We start from the raw sequence: 20,860 nt of genomic DNA, 5'->3' as shown, positions 1-20,860 counted from the left end.
GCAAAAACGTTTAAAAAAATTTTTGGCTGCACTGCATCCTCCTCGTGGCACACCAGCTCTTGGTTGCTGCAGGCAGGCTTTCTCTAGTTGCAGTAACAAAACCATTTTAACTGATACATATCTGCATGTTGTTGTTCAGTCACTAAGGCTTGTCTGACTCTGCAACCTTGTGGACCACAGCACACCAGCTCCCCTGCACTTCACTGTCTCCTGGAGTTCACTCAGACTCAAGCCCATTTAGTTGCTGATGCCATCCAACCACCTCATCCTCTGCTGCCTGCTTCGCCTCCTGTCCTCAGTTTTTCCCAGCATCACAGGGTCTTTTCCAATAAGTTGACTTTTCACATCAGGTAGCCAAAGTATTGGAGCTTCAGCTTCAGCATCAGTCCTTCCAGTGAGTATTCACAGTTGATTTCCTTTAGGATGGACTGGTTGGATCTCCTTGCAGTCCAAGGGACTCTCAAGAGTCTTCTCCAACACCACAGTTCAAAAGCATCAATTCTTCAGCACTCAGCCTTCTTTATGGTCCAGACTCTCACATCCATATAAGACTACTGGACAAAAACCATAGCTTTGACTATACAGAACTTTGTAATCATTTGAATACACTCAATAAAAGTACCATAAAACCCCCATGATTTCAAAAACATTACTGCTCAGGAGAAGATTCAAGTAAGTAGTGCTGAGCCTCCCACCTCTTATGGTACTGTAAGAGCTCGGACAGCATCCCTTGAATGGCAAGAACCTCTTATGGTTCATAACATATCTATGCATATTATATATAATAGACATACACACACATAAATGAAACAGCAGTTTGCATACATTGGACAGCACGAAACACAGGACTGGATGCCGAGAGACAGATGACAAAGGAAACGAGGCCTATAACCACCCCAACTTCTGCCCAGAAGCAATTTCTGGACCAGAGGTGTGAGGAGGGGAGACCTAACCAGAACTCAGGAGCCTCATTAAGTGGAGGAGATAGATATCAGAACTCAGGGAAACTCAGGCAGCCAGAGATTGTAGGACATGATTTTGGAAAGAGTAGAATTGTGGTTCAAATTATATGTGGAAGTAAAAACATAAAAGTGGGAACTTCTTTGGCAGTCCTGTTGTTAAGACTTCTCCTTCCAATGGCAGGGGGGGAGAGTTCAATCCCTCATTGGGGACCTAAGATCCCACATGCCTTGTGGCCAAAACACCAAAACATAAAGCAGAAACAATATTGTAACAAATTCAATAAAGACTTTAAAAAATGCATAAAAGATGGAAGAGGGGGAAATGAAAGTATCTTTTTCATTTAAAGGTATAACATGATAAGAAATGGCTTATGATAAGGTAAGTATTCATGTTATAAACCTTAATAAGATTATTAAAAGATTAATACAGAGAGGAATAGTTGATTAGCCAACAGTAGAGATAAAATGGAAATCTCAAAATTACTCAGTTAAATCTAGAAGAAGGGAGAAGAAGAGAACAAATAATCAAAGCGCCAAAATAGAAAACAAATAGGAGACAGCAGATTTAGACCTGGTCGTATAAATAATTATATTAAATCAAAACGGCTTAACCACTTGAATGAAAAGACAAAGGTTGTCAGGTTAGATAAAAATGCAAGATCTAGGTTTTAGTTGGAAATTTCAAGACTTCCCCTCTCTCTCACTGGAAGAACAAAGAGACAGAAAATCAGGATGGATATTGTAACACTGACCTTGCTGACTTGTCCAGAACATTCCACCGAAGAACAAAAGAATACACTTTCTTTCCAGATGTACATGGATTCACTAAAATAGACCACATCATTGGCCATGTAACATCATTGACCAATTCTTGAAAAATTTTTGGAGTTGATAGCATATAGAATGTGTTCTCTAGTCACAAAAAAAATTAAATTAGAAGTCAATTAGAAAAAGATATCTAATAATAATAAAGAAATTTAATTCCAAATAATAAATATATTTAAAACACAATCCTAAATAATCTGCAAGTCAACTAAAAAATCACAAGGGAAATAACAAAATGTTTGAATTGAATGGAAACTTTAAGAAATACATGAAAACTAAAAACTTTCATTCTTCAAAAGACACCATCAAGTAAGCAAAAAGGCAAGAGATTTGAGAGAAATTATGCACAATACTAAGGACTTTTATTGAAAAATTAAAAAAAAACTCATAACTCAATTGTAAGAAGATGAAGCACTCAATGTAAATAATGGGCAAAAAAATTGAACAAAAATTTCACAAAAGAAGAAATAAAAAGGCCAATAAGTACAAGAGAAGATGCTGAACATAATTCACCATTAGAGAAACAAAAATTAAACCACACTAATGTAGGGACTTTCCTGGCAGTCCAGTGGTTAAGAATCTGCCTTCCAATTCGGGTTCGACCCCTGATCAGGGAACGAAGATTCCACGTGGCTTGGGGCAGCAGAGTCCAGGTGCCACAAAAAAAAGAGAGGTGCAGTGCTGCAGTGAAGATCCTGCCACAACTAAGACCCAATGTGTTATTATTAAATAAATAAAACAATGAAATATAATAAAAATAAATTTTAAAAAATTTAAAAACCATTATCAATGAGTAAAAGGGCAATTCACAGAATGGGAGAAAATATATAGAAATCATATATCTGATGAGGAATTAGTATCCAGAATATATAGAAACCACCTAAAACTCAATAATGAAGAAACAAATACATTCACAAATGGCCAAAAGACTGAACAGATATTTCTCCAAAGAAAATACACAAATAGCAAACATGCACATGAAAAGATGCTGAAGATCATAATCATTAGGGAAATGTAAATCAAAGCTACAGGGAGATGCCACCTCATTCCCCTAGAATGGGAAACATTTTTTTTAAAAAACAGTGAATATTGGCGAAGATGTGGAGAAGTTGCAAATCTTGAGCACAGTTAATGGGAATGTCAAAATGGTGGAAAACAGTATGTTCCTCAAAAATGAAAACCAGCATTACCATATGACCTAGCAATTCCACTTCTGAATAGGAAACATACACCCGAAAGAGTTGAAAGCAGGATCTGGAAGAGATATTTGTATACCCATGTTCACAGCTGCATCGTTCACAATAGTTAAAACACGGAAGTAACCTATGTGTCCACTGACGATGACTGGATAAGCAAAACAAGGTAACATACACGATGGGATACTATTCAGCCTTAAAAAGGAAGAAGATTCTGACACATTCTGCAACATGGATAAAACTTGAGGACACCATGCTAAGTGAAATAAATCAGTCACAAAAACACAAATACTGCATGAGCACATTTAAATGAGGTACTTCAGTTCAGTTCAGCTCAGTCGCTTAGTCGTGTCCGACTCTGCAACCCCATGAATCGCAGCACGCCAGGCCTCCCTGTCCATCACCAACTCCCAGAGTTTACCCAAACTCATGTCCATCGAGTCAGTGATGCCATCCATCCATCTCATTCTCTGTCGTCCCCTTCTCCTCCTGCCCCCAATCCCTCCCAGCATCAGAGTCTTTTCCAGTGAGTCAGCTCTTCGCATCAGGTGGCCAGAGTATTGGAGTTCCAGCTTCATCATCAGTCCTTTCAATGAACACCCAGGACTGATCTCCTTTAGGACGGACTGGTTGGATCTCCTTGCAGTCCAAGGGACTCTCAAGAGTCTTCTCCAACACCACAGTTCAAAAGTATCAATTCTTCGGCACTCAGCTTTCTTCACAGTCCAACTCTCACATCCGTACATGACCACGGGAAAAACCATAGCCTTGAGGTACTTAGACAGAAAGTAGAATGGTGGTTGAGAGGTACTGGGGGGAATGGGGAGTGATGGTTGAATGGGTATAGAGTTCTGGTTTTTCAAAAAAGTGACGGAGATAGGTGGTGACAGTGATTGCACAACGTTAAAAATGTATTTAATACCACTGCAGTGTGTACTTAAAAATGGTGAAGATGGTAAGTTCTGTTTTATATGTATTTTACTATAATAAAATTAGCAATAAGTGAACATATGTTGAACAAAAGGAACCAGACCCAAGAGTACCTGCTCTATGAGCTCATTTATCTGAAGCCGTAGGAAAAGCAATTCTCCTCTAAAGTGATAGAAAGCAGATAAGCGGTTGCCTAGCGCCAGGGATGGGGTGGTGGACTGGCAAGGAAGGAGCACGGGGAATGTTTTGGGGTGATGGAGATGGTCTCTGTTTTGATTATGGTGAGTGTTACATGGGCATATAAATCTGTCAAAACTCATGGGAATGTACACTTATACCAGGTGCGTTGTGTTGAATACAAATTATACTGTTACTGCATTGGGCCTGAATGGCAGGAGATGACTACTTCTGAATGCAGGCAGAGTTCAGGAATAATTTCCTTCATGGCCAGATGAGACAGCCTCATCTAGATAAAGCTGATGGTGATACTTCCAGCCCCTTGGGAACAAAGTGATGACGCACAAATTAGGAAAACGCAGGCCTCTGCTGTTATAAATTGTCTTATAGGTCGCTGCCACATTAACTGCTTAAAACCAGAAAATGAAATCAAGGGAACACTGCTGTGATGACTCACAGCAATGTACGAATTGTACCACAGCTCTCTGGAAGGTTTGGAGGGTGGGTGTCTGTGTCACACCACCTGCCCTGTTACATGCAAGTATAGCCAGCACGGTTGATGGGAATGGCCATGCTTCTTCACAAGAAAATAACAAAACATCATTTATTGTCAATAGTTTTGTCTGTAGCTATGTATCTTTTTCCCTTTCTGGTTTGTGGTGCTGGTTAACACGAAAAGCAAAAAAACCCAAAAAACCCCAAGGACTCCTCTTGTTTATTTCTTTTTTTTTCCTTGATTGCATTGGGTCTTGGCTGCAGCATGCAGGATCTTCCTCGCATCACGCGGGGCCCTTCATTACCGTTCACGGACTCTGCACTTGTGGTCCATGGGCTCTGAAGTTGCAGCACTCGGACTTTGTGTCCCCGAGGCTTGTGGGGTCTTAGTTCCATGACCAAGGACCAGACCCCTGACCCCTGCCTTGCAAGGCAGATTCTTGACCACTGGACCACCAGGGAAGTCCCCAATTCCTCTTGTTGATATAGAACTTCATTTTCCCTTAAACTATAAACGTGGAGCAAATATTCCTTGATTGCTGACTGATCACTGACTATTCCGTTCTTTTTTCTCTCTCTCTTTTTTTAAATAGGCGAGTTTTATTATCAAATGTAACCATTCTACAAAAACTCAGTAATCTTGTAGTATTGCTGCCTTTAAGTCTTTCAGAGCTTTGGGCAGATAGCTTTTTAAGGCAGCAAGTATAAAGGACATTTTTTTTTTTTAACTTAAGTGCCAGTTATCACCAAGTTTCACACAAAAATGGGTTTTGTTTCGTATTTTCATTTTTCCTACTGTAGTTAAAGGGCCGATTCTGGTCAGGGAAGAGGGAATGTTTGACTCTCCAAGCAGAGTGTTAATCCAAATACTATAAAGTAAGTAAAAACAGCAACCATGTAAATCTTCATGACATTGCAGCCAAGCTAAGGACACGGTCAGTAACTTACAGAAACGTGATTCGTACAGATGACCCATAGACACATGAAAAGATGCTAATTATTAGAGAAAAGCAAATCAAAACTACACTGAGGTACCACCTCACACTGGTCAGAATGGCTAGCATTGAAAATCTACAAATAACAAATGCTGGCGAGGGAGTGGAGAAAATGGAACCTTCCTACACTGTTGGTGGGAATGTAAATTGGTGCAGCCGTTACAGAAAACAGTATGGAGGCTCCGCAAAAGAATGAAAAAGAGAGTTGCCCTGTGATCCAGCAATCCTACTCCTGGGTGCACATCCAGATAAAACTTTAATTCAAAAAGATACGTGCACTCCTATGTTCATAGCAGCACTGTTTATAATAGCCAAGACACGGAAGCAACCTAAATGTCTATTGACAGATACATGGATAAAGAAGATGTGATGTATATATACAATGGAATATTACTCATTCATAAAAATGAATGAAATAATGCCATTTGAAGCAACATGGATGGACCTAGGGATTTTCATACTAAGTGAAGTAAGTCAGGAAGTAAACGACAAATACCATATGCTAGCACACATGCACAATCTAAAACGTGACGCAAGGTCACAGGAGCAGGGCTTCCCTGGCAGTAATGGCAGAGACAGGGCTGGAGACACAAACACAGCTCTGCGTGCAAAGCCTTTGGGCCCTGCAAGTCCTGAGGCTTCAGCTTGGAACTGGCAGATAATCAGTGCCGGCTGGGTCTGGGATGCAGGTGGGGCCTTTGGAAAAAGAGAGCAGGCAGAAGGGAAGCGTTCCTTCCGAGCTCGTGCTCGAGAATTACAGCTCACAGCCTTGAAGAAACACCATGAAGATGAGATCTCTCATCACACAAAGGAGATTGAGTGCCTGCAGAGAGAAACTGAGCGGCACAAGCGGTCCATCAAGAAACTAAAACATGGTGATGACGGTGATCAAGTGGACGCGGTTCTCCATAGAATGGCTGCCTCTTATTGCCCATTTCTGTGCAGACATGGTTCTGGGTTAACCATCTGTGTGCTCCCAGCAAATTATAATAAATCGTCCTCAATGAAGAGAAATAAAATATGACACAAACGAACACATCTTTGACACAGAAACAGACTCACAGATACAGAGAACAGACTTCTTATGGTTGCCAGGCAGGGGCAGGGCAGGGCAGGGCAGGATGGGGAGTTTGGGGTTAGCAGATGCAAACTGTTGTATATAGAATGGATAAACAGCAAGGTTCTTCTGTATAGCACAAGAAACTGTATTCAATATCCCATGATAAACTATAACGGAAAAGAATATGAAAAAGTGCACACGTATATATATATTTATACATGAATATCTGAATCACTTTGCTGTACAGCAGAAATGAACATAGTGTTTTATGTAACAGAACTGGAGCCGCCGGTTTCACATCGCCTCAGTCTCGATAAGGGAACTCCACTACTTTCACCGTGCCCCAAAAAGCACACCCGCAACGGGGCCTGCGAACCCTCCTGGAGCTCGGGCCACGGCCACTTCGTTCTCTTAACAAAGCATGTTTTATGTTTCTTGTTTTGCGTCTTGATTTAACTTTTACTTAGGTCATTGCTTTAATTATAAATTCAAAAACCGCATTTTCCCTGTTACCTTCTACTTATGGAAAGTGAGATATTTTTACTTATAGCAGTAAAATAAAGTTTCCTTTTTATTTTTTATTGGATTTTGGTTGATTTACAACATCGTGTTAGTTTCTGGTGTATAGCAAAGTGATTTGATATATACGCATATATATTCTTTTTCAGGTTCTTTTCCATTATAGTTTCCTATAATATATTGAATATAGGTCCCTGTGCTATACAGTAAGACTTTGTTGTGTCTCTATTTTATATATAGCAGCTTGTATCTGCTAACCCTAAACTTTGATAGCCATAAATTTGTTTTCTATCTCTGTGAGGTAAGTCTGTTTCTTTTTGACATAAATATATATTTTAAAAATATATTAAATAGTTGATTTACAATGTTGTGTTAATTTTTACTGTACAGCAAAGTGACTCAGTCATACGTGTACACATTCTTTTGTATTCTTTTCCATTGTGGTCTATCACGGGATCCTGAAAAGAGTTCCCTGTGCCCTACAGTTGGCCCCTGTGGTTTCTCCATTCTATATGTAATAGTTTTCACCTTCTAATCCCAGACTCCCAATCAATCTTAAATATATTTTAACAAAAATGAATCAGTCTAAAGGAAAATATCATTAATGGGCAACAAGTAGATTAGGCAAATACTGTTTGTGGTGGTGCTGCTCAAATGTCTGAGATTTGGGCATGTGCTCTCTTCTCACAGCTCTGCTGCTTTGTGGGTCGATGAGAGGACTGGTGGGGGCTCACCTGTGTTATCTCATTCAGATGGGCAGCAGCATCAAATAAGTAGTAACAGTGAGTCTTCCCTGACAGTCCACTGCAGGGGGCACAGGTTTGATCCTAGTTGGGGAACTAAGATCCCACAAGCCAGGTGGAGCAGCCAAAAACAACAACAAATATGACAACTAACTGAATCTTTGGGAGCACGAGCCATTCTCTTTCCTGCTGTCTGCTGGCCAGCAGGTCATTTCTTCTCATTCATTGATGAGTTTAGGGCCTGTCTTACTCCATGCCCTCCACCTGCCATTCTGACATCTTTCTTGATGATTTAACATCCTTTTAAATTATCTCTCCACTCCCAGGCTCTTAGCTTTCTGATCCCTCCCTGTCAATGATCAAGACTTCACCTGTTAATCCACACTCACAGGTACACTCTCACTTCAGTTCAGTCGCTCAGTCGTGTCCGACTCTTTGTGACCCATAACTGCAGCACGCCAGGCTTCCCTGTCCACACCAGCTCCTGGAGTTTACTCAAACTCATGTCCATCGAGTCAGTGATGCCATCCAACCATTTTATCCTCTGTTATCCCCTTCTCCTCCTGCCTTCAATCTTTCCCAGCATCAGGGTCTTTTCCAAAGAGTCCGTTCTTCACATCAGGTGGCCAAAGTATTGGAGCTTCAGCTTTAGCATCACTCCTTCCAATGAAAATTCAGGACTGATCTCCTTTAGGATGGACTGGTTGGACCCCTTGCAGTCCAAGGGATTCTCAAGAGTCTTCTCCACACACCACAGTTCAAAAGCATCAATTCTTTGGCGCTCAGCTTTCTTTATAGTCCAACTCTCACATCCATACATGACCACGGGAAAAACCATAGCTTTGACTAGACGGAGCTTTGTTGGCAAAGAAATGTCTCTGCTTTTTAATATGCTGTCTAGGTTGATCATTGGAGAAGGCAATGGCAAGCCACTCCAGTACTATTGCCTAGAAAATCCCATGGATGGAGGAGCCTGGTAGGCTGTAGTCCATGGGGTCGCTAAGGGTCGGACACGACTGAGCGACTTCACTTTCACTTTCACACATTGGAGAAGGAAATGGCAACCCACTCCAGTGTTCTTGCCTGGAGAATCCCAGGGACGGGGGAGCCTGGTGGGCTTCCGTCTATGGGATCACACAGAGTCAGACACGACTGAAGTGACTTAGCAGCAGCAGGTTGGTCATAACTTTTCTTCCAAAGAGCAAACGTCTTTTAATTTCATGGTTGAAGTCACCATCTGCAGTGATTTTGGAGCCCCCAAAAATCAAGTCACTGTTTCCACTGTTTCCACTGTTTCCCCATCTATTTGCCATGAAGTGATGGGACCAGATGTCATAATCTTGGTTTTCTGAATGTTGAGCTTTAAGCCAACTTTTTCACTCTCCTCTTTCACTTTCATCAAGAGGCTCTTTAGTTCTTCATCGCTTTCTGCCATAAGGATGGTGTTATTCACATATCTGAGGTTACTGGTATTTCTCCCGGCAATTTTGATTCCAGCTTATGCTTCATCCAGCCCAGCGTTTCTCATGATGTACTCTGCATGTAAGTTAAATAAGCAGGGTGACAATATACAGCCTTGATGTACTCCTTTCCCTATTTGGAACCAGTCTGTTGTTCCATGTCCAGTTCTAACTGTTGCTTCCTGACCTGCATACAGATTTCTCAAGAGGCAGGTAAGGTGATCCAGTATTTCCATCTCTTTAAGAATTTTCCATTGTTGGTTGTGATCCACACAGCCAAAGACTTTGGCATAGTCAATAAAACAGAAGTAGATGTTTTTCTGGAACTCTCTTGCTTTTTTGATGATCCAGCAGATGTTGGCAATTTGATCTCTGGTTCCTCTGCCTTTTCTAAATCCAGCTTGAATGTCTGGAAGTTCACAGTTCACATACTGTTGAAGCCTGTCTTGGAGAATTTTGAGCATTACTTTGCTAGCGTGTGAGATGAATGGAATTGTGCAGTAGTTTGAGCATTCTTTGGCATTGCCTTTCTTTGGGATTGGAATGAAAACTGACCTTTTCCAGTCCTGGGGCCACTGTGTTTTCCTAATTTGCTGGCATATTGAGTGCAGCACTTTCACAGCATCATCTTTCAGGATTTGAACTAGCTCAACTGGAATTCCATCCTCTCCACTAGCTTTGTCTGTAGTGATGCTTCCTAAGGCCCACTTGACTTCACATTCCAGGATGTCTGGCTCTAGGTGAGTGATCATACCATCGTGATTATCTGGGTCGTGAAGATCTTTTTTGTATAGTTCTTCTGTGTATTCCTTTCACCTCTTCTTAACATCTTCTGCTTCTGTTAGGTCCATACCATTTCTGTCCTTTATGGTGCCCATCTTTGCATGAAATGTTCCCTTGGTATCTCTAATTTTCTTGAGGAGATCTCTAGTCTTTCCCATTCTGTTGTTTTCCTCTATTTCTTTGCATTGATCACCAAAGAAGGCTTTCTCATCTCTCCTTGCTATTCTTTGGAACTCTGCATTCAAATGTGTATATCTTTCCTTTCCTCCTTTGCCTTTCTCATCTCTTCTTTTCACAGCTATTTGTAAGCCCTCCTCAGACAACCATTTTTCCTTTTTGCATTTCTTTTTCTTGTGGATGGTCTTGTTCCCTGCCTCCTGTACAATGTCATGAACCTCCATCCATTGTTCTTCAGGCCCTCTGTCTACCAGATCTAATCCCTTGAATCTATTTCTCACTTCTGCTGTATAATCATAAGGGATTTGATTTAAGTCATACCTGAATGGCCTAGTGGTTCTCCCTACTTTCTTCAATTCAAGTCTGAATTTGGCAATAAGGAGTTCATGATCTGAGCCACAGTCAGCTCCTGGTCTTGTTTTTTGATGACGGTATAGAGCTTCTCCATTTTTGGTTGCAAAAATATAGTTACGCCCTAGGCTTCATCATCGGAGAAGGCAATGGCAAGCCACTCCAGTACTCCTGCCTAGAAAATCCCATGGATGGAGGAGCCTGGTAGGCTGTAGTCTGTGGGGTCGCTAAGGGTCGGACATGACTGAGCGACTTCACTTTCACTTTTCACTTTCACACATTGGAGAAGGAAATGGCAACCCACTCCAGTGTTCTCGCCTGGAGAATCCCAGGGATGGAGGAGCCTGGTGGGCTTCCGTCTATGGGGTCGCACAGAGTCGGACACGACTGAAGTGACTTAGCAGCAGCAGGCTTCATCATTACCAAAACTGCACCAATTTCTAAGACCTCAGCTTCAAGAATCCCTCGCTTTGACACCCTCCTATCTCTCTAGCTTCTTTCTTCCCTCTGCATCTATGCCAGTGGCTGGAGAAGGATCCACCTCCTTGCTACCTGGCCTCACTTTAAGTTTGTAATCCCAGAACTCCAGACCAGCAACCCTTTGCAGTTGCTATCATTTCACTCTCTCATCGTTTTCTTTCACAAACCTCCAAGACCCCCTCCCTGATCTCACTCTCAGCTAACGGCTCTCCTTCTGGTTTTACTGAAATTCAGTTGTATTGTGTTGAATCTACGAGCAGCAGCGTTTGGCACTGTTGATAACTCCCTTCTCCTCGGGACATTTTCTTTCTCTAGCCTTGGGGTCCCACTGTCTTCTGTGTTTCCTCCCCCTGTACTGCCCTTTCCTTCTTGACATCCTCCTCCAGATCCTATATGTTAGGTGACCCTGGCCTCCCTCAATTGTCCTCTCTCCTCTATCTACACTCATTCCCCGGGTATAAGTATAGCCAGTCCTGAGGCTTCATATATTATCTATATCTTAGTAAATCCCAATTTAAGTCCTCAGCCTCTGAGTTCTTATCTTTCTGAAGCTACAGACTCATAGATCTAGTTGCCTATTGGCATAGCCAGGGTCTAGTTTGCAATGTAACGTGCAAAAACACATTCACGTCTCCCTACTCCAGCCAAAATCTGTTCCTCCTGATTTTTCCCATATTTGTGAATGGATCACCATTCACCCAGCTGCACAAGCCAAAAACCTGTAGTTATCCTCAATTCCTTTCATTCTCTCTCAGTCTACATCCAATCCATCAACAAATCTTTTTTACATTAAAAAAAATCCCTAATCTGACCATTTTCATCACCTCCTCCTTGACTGTGCTGATCCAACTCACCATCTCTTATCATTTAGAATCCTGCAATAGCTTCCTAACTGGTTTTCCTGATTCTGCTGTTACCTTTCAGTAGTCTGTGTCCAAATAGCCACCAGAGTGCTCTCAGAAAACACAAGCAAATCAACTCATACCCGTCCCCAATTCCCCAGCAGCTTTCCATCACACTTTGAATAAAATCCAAATATATTTTAGGACCATCTACTATTTGGCTCCTAACCAGCTTGCCAAGCCCATTCCCTAGCACTCCGTCTCACTGCTTTGCAGCCACGTGACATCACCCTGTTTTTCTAACACACCAGGCATATTCACAATCTCAGGGCTTTGCTCTTTCTATACCCTCTGCTTGGAGCTCTTTCTTCAGGTGGTTGCCATGGCTCACTTCCTCACTTGATTTTGACCACACTATTATCTCCACCACAGCTTCCCTGGTGGCTCAGCTGGAAAGAATCCGCCTGCCAATGCAGGAAGCATGGGTTCGATCCCCGGGTGGAGAAGATCCCCTGGAGAAGGAAATGGCAATCCACTCCACTATGCTTGCCTGAGAAATCCCATAGACAGAGGAGCCTGGTGGGCTACAGTCCTTGGGGTCACAAGAGTCGGACACAACTTAGTGACTAAACAACAATTACCCCCGTCACTCTTTTCCTCTGCTTTATTTTTCATCCGCGTGTGTGCGTGTTTCCGAACACTTCCAGCCTGAGCCAGGATTTTAATCGGTTCCTTAGTTCATCAGTTATTAATTTGCCCACTAAAAGTTTCACGAGAACAGGGACTTCCTGTACTGCTTTTGCTCCAATTCCTACAACAGTGCCCGGCACACTGGGAGCCCTCTGAAAATATGTTCCGTGAAAGATTCGCCAGAGGCAATGGGTGCAAATAACTGCAGACCCGGGAGATTTCTACGGTCACCAGCTTCACGCCCTGGAGCTGAAAACCCCAGAGTGATAGCGACACCCCACGGGGCTCCCGTCCTCCCGCCGGGTGGCGAGGTCAGGACGCAGCCCACGGCGAGCCGGGACGGAGGACGGGCGTCCCTCTCTATGGTCGTACTCCGTAGACCCCTCCTCCCTAGCCCCCTGCGTGCCTCTATGGTTCTTCCTGTCGCTAGTCGGGAGGGGGCGCTGTGCGCAGGCGCGCGGTGACGCCTCGGCGAGGCCGGAAGGAGCGCGGCGGCGGCGGCGGCGAGCGGGCAGTCGCGGCCGCTTCTGCTGACTGGAAACTGCGGCGACAGAAGCCCCGGAGCCTGCCTCGCGAGCCGGCGAGTCGAGTGGCGAGTAAGTACCGGCCGCGGCCCCTCGGCCGGCGCTGTGGGGCGAGTGGCGTCTTCCCCGGGCGCCTCCATTAAGCCGGGGGTGGGGGCGGGGGCTCGACCGTGACGGGCCCCGGGGGCGCGCGGGCCGGGCCGGGCCGGGCGGCTGCCCCGCCGCGAGCGCGCCCCGGGCCGGCTCCGGGCAGCGCCGGGCGGCCGGCGCGGCGGGGCCGGCGGCCAGGCGAGAGCGACAAAGGCACGGGCGGCCGGCGGCCCCGCTGCGGGTCCCGTTACTTCGGGAAGTTTCTCGGGCCGGTCGGCGGGTCCGCCGCGCGAGGACTCGAAAGCGCCGAAGGACTCGCGTTTCCCCGGCCGCACCTCCCGGGGAGCGGTGGCCGTGGCGCCGAGCGCGGCCCGGAGCGCGCGGGGGGCGCCGCGCCGGGACTTGGAGCTCCGACGCCCAGGGGTGGGGGCGGGGGCGGAGCTGCGGGCCGCGGCCCCGGGCCCTCGCGGCCCACCTCCCGAGGGGCGGCTTCCCTGGAAGGCGGCCGCAGCTGCTGCCCTCCCTCGTGAGGACTCCCCGAACCCCGGGCAGCGCAGGGAACGCGAACCCCCTCCGCCCCGCAAAATGTGCCCGGAGTGCTGGGCGGCGAACGGAGGCGCTGCTCCCGCGTGGGTTGTGGCTCGAATGCCGCGTGGGACGATTGTCGAAAACTTTGGGCCGCTCGGGTCTCGTGACCCAGCTCGCTGAGAGCCGTGCGGGGTCTCCGCGACGTCCGTAGGGCAGGGTGCCGACCTCAGCGAGTGGGGCGCTGTGATCTGTCGGGGTGCGTCGTGAGGAGTTCCTTGAGGGGGCTGGTCCTAGGCTTTTTGATACCACGAGAAGATGACTTGCGCTGCTGGGAGAGGGCACGGCCGCGTTCCGAACGCTGGCCTGCAGGAAGACCGCGGAGAAACGGCCTTGCTCCGTTAGGTTTGTTTGTTGTTTATATTTTTTTTTTCTGCAAAAGTCGTTTATAGTAGCTGGGAGTAGGAAGTGGCTGGATTTAAGGAAATAGCTGGAAAGCCTGGGACCAGACTCTCGGAGCTCCCTGTTAACGTAAACAGAGGCTTTATACTTTCCTCCTGAAGGCAGGCAGTAACTGCAGAAAGAGAAGAAGCCTTTGGAGAAGTGTAACGAAGGAAGTTGAGCTATGAGTCTGGAAGATTGAAAGTTTATGAAATAGGGTGGATGAGAGAGCCTGTGCTCATGTTAATGAGTATTTACAGTGTTCTAGGCTGTGGTAAGAGCGTTACAGACGTCATAGTTTTCTGTAGCTAGATACTATTCTAAGGATTTTCCACATAGTAACTCTGAATCCTCGATAACATGGCTTTTGTCGTCCCTTATTTTCAAGAGGGAGAAAATGAGGCGCTGAAAAAATAACTTACCTTGTAAGGGTCTAAGCTGGGACTCGAACCCAGTTTGACTCCAGTTCATACTCCTAATTATCCTGCTATACCTGTGAATATTCAAGAAGTTCTGGCGTATTTACTTTTGCCAGGCTGTGTGCAGTGTCCTGAGGCTTTGAAAATGAATTGCACAAAAGTCCTACCTTCTTGGGGCTTCCCTGGTGGCTCAGACAGTAAAGAATCTTCCTGCAATGCAGAAGACTGGGTTTCGATCCCTGGATCGGGAAGATTCCCCCGGAGAAGAAAATGACAACCCACTCAAGCGTTCTTGCCTGGAGAATCCCATTAACAGAGGAGCCTGGTGGGCTACAGTCCGTGGGGTTGCAAGGAGTTGCATATGACTGAGCAACTAACACTTTAACTTTCAGTTTCCTACCTTCTTGCAACTCTTTAGCAAAGGAGGTGGATATTAAGCATAGCTTCCTAAATATTTTATTGTGGTAATACTTGGAAGGAGTGAAAGACCTATGAACGAACACTGGGGATAGTCTGGAAAGGTTTTTCTCTGAGAAGTGAAATTTTAAGGTGAGGAACTGAAGAATAAATAGAGTTAATTTGGTCAAAGAGAGGCAGAGAGAAGAGCCTGAAGTTTCACAGCACTTTCTAGGACCTGAGCCGTGGTTTCTGCAGAATGGTGAATAGGGGAAGAAGTATGAGGTGGGGCTGGCTGTGTCAGCAAGGTCATGTGAGGCAGGATTTCATAGGCCATGGTAAGGATTTTGGTTCTGCCATGGAGAGATTTGTGGTTTAAAAAACAAAACTCCGTGCTCTATGAAAATTCACTGGGGGGTACAACTTGTAGACAGTATTGGGATAGAAGGGGTAGGATGTCATGAGTTAACGGAGGATTCAACTGTAAAAATATCGTTGAAAACATTTATTTCTTCCTTGTGGATTGAGGATATGCTTGCTTATCCATCCCAGTTTCTGAAAATTGCAGAAAAAAATCTTAATGTTGTATGTTAAGCTTCGTTAGCCTACCCACTGAAAATTTTGAATCATTTCTGGTTTAAAACCTTTCGTGTTGTAAAAAGATGCTGATAACAGAATTTTTAGAGCTCTTTGAAACCACTTGGACTTCATATGAATTGTTTGCATATCATCTCTAATTATGGATGCTATTTTACTTTCGTTCTTTACTGTTGTATGTATATTGAGATTAACATGCGTTACATTCTCTTATTCTGAACTCATCAACTTCATTGTTCTTTCCTTATAGTATCACCATCATCCAGTCATCTGATCACAACATCAAGGTCAACTTGGACTCCTTGCTTCCTCTTGCCCTGATGATCAGTTACATACGAAATCCCATTGTTGCACTTCACTGGTGGTCTGGTGGTTAAGACTCCAAGTTTCCATTGCAGGGGGTGCAGGTTCAGTCCCTGGTTCAATTCAGTTCAGTCGCTCAGTCGTGTCCGACTCTCCGCGACCCCATGAATCACAGCACGCCAGGCCTCCCTGTGCATCACCAACTCCCAGAGTTCACTCAAACTCATGAACTGCAATCCCACATGCCATGTGCTGTGTCCTTAAAAAAAAAAAAACCAAAAATCCCATTGACTCTAACCTTTGTAATTAGTGTCTTACATCTTTTCCCTCCTCTGCTTGCTGTTGCCTTTGGCCTTGGTTCCCACTTCACTGGCTCTTGTTTACTGGGTTTTCCTGCCTCTAGATGTCTTCTGCAGTCTGTCTTACACTTGCAGCGTGGTCGTTCCTAAAGCACAGCTCTGCATTGCTTCCCATTGGGTTAGAAAATAGAAATTAGAGCTCTGCTTCACTTTTCTGTTAGCAAACCGCCTCTGAGCTTAGTGACTTAATACAACAGTTTTATTTATTGGCAGTTTTGTGGGTCAGGAAGTTGGGAAGATTTCACCTGGGACTTTTTTTTTTTTTTATTCACATGCTGTCAGCCACAGTGGCTGGGACCGGAAGATATACTTCCAGAATGACTTCTTTATTCAAATGCCTTGTCTGAGTCTGCTGGAAGACAGCCCAGCTGCCTTTCTCTCTGCATGTAGTGTCAGAGCTTTCTATGTGGTCTCTCCAACAGGGTAGTCACACTTCTTACATGGTCACTCTGGGCTTCCAGAGCCCTTGATGGAAGTGCAACTGTCTTAAAACTAAGCGTGGAAGTGGCAGAGCATTCAGTTTAGCTTAAATAGGGCTGTCTCCCCTAAGCCTTCCCTGCCTGCCTGCCCTCTCTTAACTGTGAACGTCTTTGTTTTGCAGTGAAGACTACACTTCGTAGTACACTCACTTGTGTGTGTATTTTCTCTCACTGATAGAAGTTCTGCGAGGCAAGATCCATGTTGGATTTTCCTTGTTATTCCCCATGATGCATAACACTGATTCTTTAAGTGTTAAGTAAATAATACCAGTTTAGTGTAGAAAAATCAAAATTTCAGGAAGCAAAAATATAAACCTACTGCTTGGAAATAACCATTGTCAACTTTTTTGTGTTAATTTGATATTACATATTAGTACAGGATTACAAAGAATGGCTGTCTAAATATTAAGATGAGAAACTAGTATTTGAATGAAGAGCAGTAATCATTTATAGACATTTTTTAAAAATATGCTTGGAAGTGGTTTTGTGGGGGCTGGTATAACCTGGGCATGTCAGCTTCTCCCAGCCTGGCTCTCCTTTGCCCTCCTTTCCCTTATTACCTCAGAATCAGTGTTGCAAAAGTGACGGGCATATTTTTGGAGATTATTCTGGAAAGCACGAACCCCAGGACCGTGCACTATTATATTAGGAGCATCTGAAAAGAAAAGTGGACAAGTGACGTGAATAGAGGAATAAGAAGGAAACAGTTCGTTTAAGACAGACCCAAGGACTCTGCTCACAAGAAAGCAAGAATGCAATTTTGACAATAATAAAATTGTATGAGAGAACCCTGGATGAGTCCCATCTTTTCCTGACTTCCTTTGTTTTCCAGATTTTCCATAGTGATGTAATTTTTTATTACACTACATTGTGTAATACTTTATAACTGAAGAGGCGATTGAGAAACTGGTTGTTGTCCTGTAAACCACGTTACTTGCCTGCTTAGATATGGCTGTGATGAACAGCTCCAGTCTCTGGCAGAGGAAGTCACTTTCAGTCACTCGTCCGTTCAGCACCTGTGAGACACTGAAAGCACACTTACAGATAAGACGGAGTCAAGGGCGTGTGGAGAAAACAAGATGTGAGCTCTTTCTCATCACGTGTTGATTCATTCGTGCACGGAACAGAAGGGTTTAAAAAAGATCATTGGGACAATTGTGGGAGGTGGAAGAGAACATAGAAGTACCATCCAGTTTTCTTAAACTCTCAATATTACCACATGAGATTCTTAAAAAAAAGAATTCTCCACTGAGTAATGAACTGATGATTACATGCTAATTTTTGGTTCTGATTTGGAAGCTTTAACTGGTATATTTGACTATAAAGTATAATCATAAATGTATGTGATGATTTTTATAATTAAAGGCAAGAAATAATTGAACTGTTCTTTCTTGAAAGGCATTTCCTATTTCTGAACTCCACTTTGGTGTCTGATCAATAAGTGAAAAGACATATATAGGTTCTTGTTACTTCCAGAGGGAAAATGAAATTTCCTAAAAAAGGAAGTAAAAGTTTTATGTGACTAGTTATAGTACTAGTGAAAAGTAGCTTGGAAGAGGAGAATAACTCCCTCCCACCCCCATCCTGGTTGGGCTGTATTATCAACCCTTATTATTAACAAAAACTGTACATCTGCTCTTTCCATTTCATGAGTAATAATAACTCATAATGTGGCCCTTAGTGTGTGCCAGGTGCTATACTAAACACTTTATATATATTTAACTCAGTTTCAGAACAGCTATATTCTCATTTCATGAAGAAAGAAATTAGGTCTGAAAGATTAAGCAGTTTATGCATAGTCACTGATTGACTAGTTGGTGAAACCTGGGTTCACACTTAGACAGTCTGATCTGAGCCCAGATGAGAGGACTGAATGTCAGCAAGTTAAATGACCTTTACAGAGAAGCTAGTCAGGAGTAGAAATTTCATTATCAGACTTCTTTTCTCACTGCAGCTTGGGGCCACTGTACATGCCGTTCGTGAGGAATCTTGCTTTTAAAGCAGCACTGGTAATCTGCTTAACTACAAACCTGACAGTCTAACCAAATTAGTTATAAAATAAATCACATTTTCCTTTGATTTCCAGTGTAAAATTGAAGGAATCTAGTTGTGGTAAAAGAAGAAATAGGAAATTTGGCTATTGGAATTAAGTGTCCAAAGTACTTTTCGAAAGTTGTATTGGAAAGAAAAGCACTTGAATAGAGGCAGTTGAAAGTGGACACCAGAGTCCTTTCTTTTATACTGTGCCGTTTGGAAATAACATCATCATTATTATTTCAGATAAGCTACCTAAGCTTATGCTTGGATTTATAATTTTTACACATTGAGGTACCTTTGTCCAGTTATAGATACCAGAAAGTTCTGTTGTAATACTTAAACATAGTCTTGCTATAAAACTGTAGTATCTTAAGTTGAAAAATGCTGACATTATTTGATTGTCTCTTTGTAGACATCATATTATGAGAAGACATGGTCTAGGGCCTACCTCTTTTGAAGCACGTGGTTTCTCTCAGGAAGACAAAGAAAACAGATTTTCTTAGGAGGAAAAACCTTGAGTCAGTAGGTTACAGATAGAATCTTGGAACTAAAAAGGTGCCGTAGCAGTTAAAATTGTCCCCCTTTGGTTCTCACTTGATTTTCATTCTTCTGATGTCCATCAGAGTAAAACAAGAAAATGGTTGAAAAATCTCACTACAGAAAGACTTAAATAATCCTTTCCTCTTGACCCCCAAATACTGTTGCAGAGAGGCAAACACTCTTTTTTTCCCTGATGGTGACCTTTTTCATCTCTAACCTTGCCATTTACAAAAAAAGAAAAAGAGCGTATCTGTTTGGCTGCACCAGCTCTTAGTTGCGGCGTGTGAGCTGTAGTTCCCTGAGCAAGAATTGAATCTGGACCCTCTGCATTCAGTTCAGTTCAGTTCAGTTCAATCGCTCAGTCGTGTCCGACTCTTTGCGACCCCATGAATCACAGCACACCAGGCCTCCCTGTCCATCACCAACTCCCGGAGTTCACTCAAACTCATGTCCACAGAGTCGGTAATGCCATCCAGCCATCTCATTCTCCGTCGTCCCCTTCTCCTCCCGCCCCCAACCTTTCCCAGCATCAGAGTCTTTTCCAGTGAGTCAACTCATCGCATGAGGTGGCCAAAGTATTGGAGTTTCAGCTTTAGCATCAGTCCTTCCAACGAACACCCAGGATCGATCTCCCTTAGAATGGACTGGTTGGATCTCCTTGTGGTACAAGGGACTCTCAAGAGTGTTCTCCAGCACCACAGTTCAAAAGCATCAATTCTTCGGCGATCAGCTTTCTTCACAGTCCAACTCTCACATCCATACGTGACCACGGGAAAAACCATAGCCTTGACTAGACGGACCTTTGTTGGCAAAGTAATGTCTCTGCTTTTTAATATATTATCAAGGTTGGTCATAACTTTCCTTCCAAGGAGTAAGCGTCTTTTAATTTAATGGCTGCAATCAGGAGCTCAAAATCATAGCCACTGGACCACCACACTTTAATTTTTTGGTGAATAGAATATTTTTTAAAATTTTAATGTACAATATTTCAGTCTTTGCTTTTGTGGACAACACTTTTTCTATCCTGTTTAAGATATCTTTCCATGGGGAGGGCGGCGGGAGTGGGGTTCTGGAGGGGGGCCACATGTACACCCATGGCTGGTTCATGTCAATGTACGGCGAAAACCACCACAATGCTGCTGCTGCTGCTAAGTTGCTTCAGTCGTGTCCGACTCTGTGTGACCCCATAGATGGCAGCCCACCAGGCTCCCCTGGCCCTGGGATTCTCCGGGCAAGAACCCTAGAGTGGGTTGCCAGTTCCTTCTCCAATGCATGAAAGTGAAAAGTGAAAGTGAAGTCTCTCAGTCGCATCCGACTCTTAGCGACCCCCAGCCTACCAGGCTCCTCCATCCATGGGATTTTCCAGACAAGAGAACTGGAGTTGGCCTACCACAATATTGTAAAGTAATTAGCCTCCAATTTAAATAAATTATTATTATTTTTAAAAAGATACCTTTCCCAGCTC

General features: G+C 43.8%; 1 protein-coding gene and 1 pseudogene across 2 annotated transcripts in view; both read left to right on the top strand.

The window, feature by feature from the left end:
• The first annotated feature begins 6,146 nt into the window (after positions 1–6,146).
• Positions 6,147–6,542, top strand: LOC148773608 (ATPase inhibitor, mitochondrial pseudogene; annotated as a pseudogene).
• Positions 6,543–13,131: 6,589 nt separating this feature from the next.
• RNF216 (ring finger protein 216) overlaps positions 13,132–20,860 on the top strand; it is a 121,797-nt gene continuing 114,068 nt past the window's right edge. For both annotated transcript variants that reach the window (XM_055410373.2, XM_055410371.2), the window contains exon 1: positions 13,132–13,281. The gene's annotated coding sequence lies outside the window, so the exon portion shown is untranslated. The remainder of the gene's footprint in view (positions 13,282–20,860) is intronic.

Source organism: Moschus berezovskii, chromosome 27, assembly GCF_049115385.1.
Source record: "Moschus berezovskii isolate FMDL1 chromosome 27, NW_MosBer_1.0, whole genome shotgun sequence".
Lineage (NCBI taxonomy): Eukaryota > Metazoa > Chordata > Mammalia > Artiodactyla > Moschidae > Moschus > Moschus berezovskii.
This window is presented reverse-complemented; position numbering and strand designations above follow the sequence as displayed.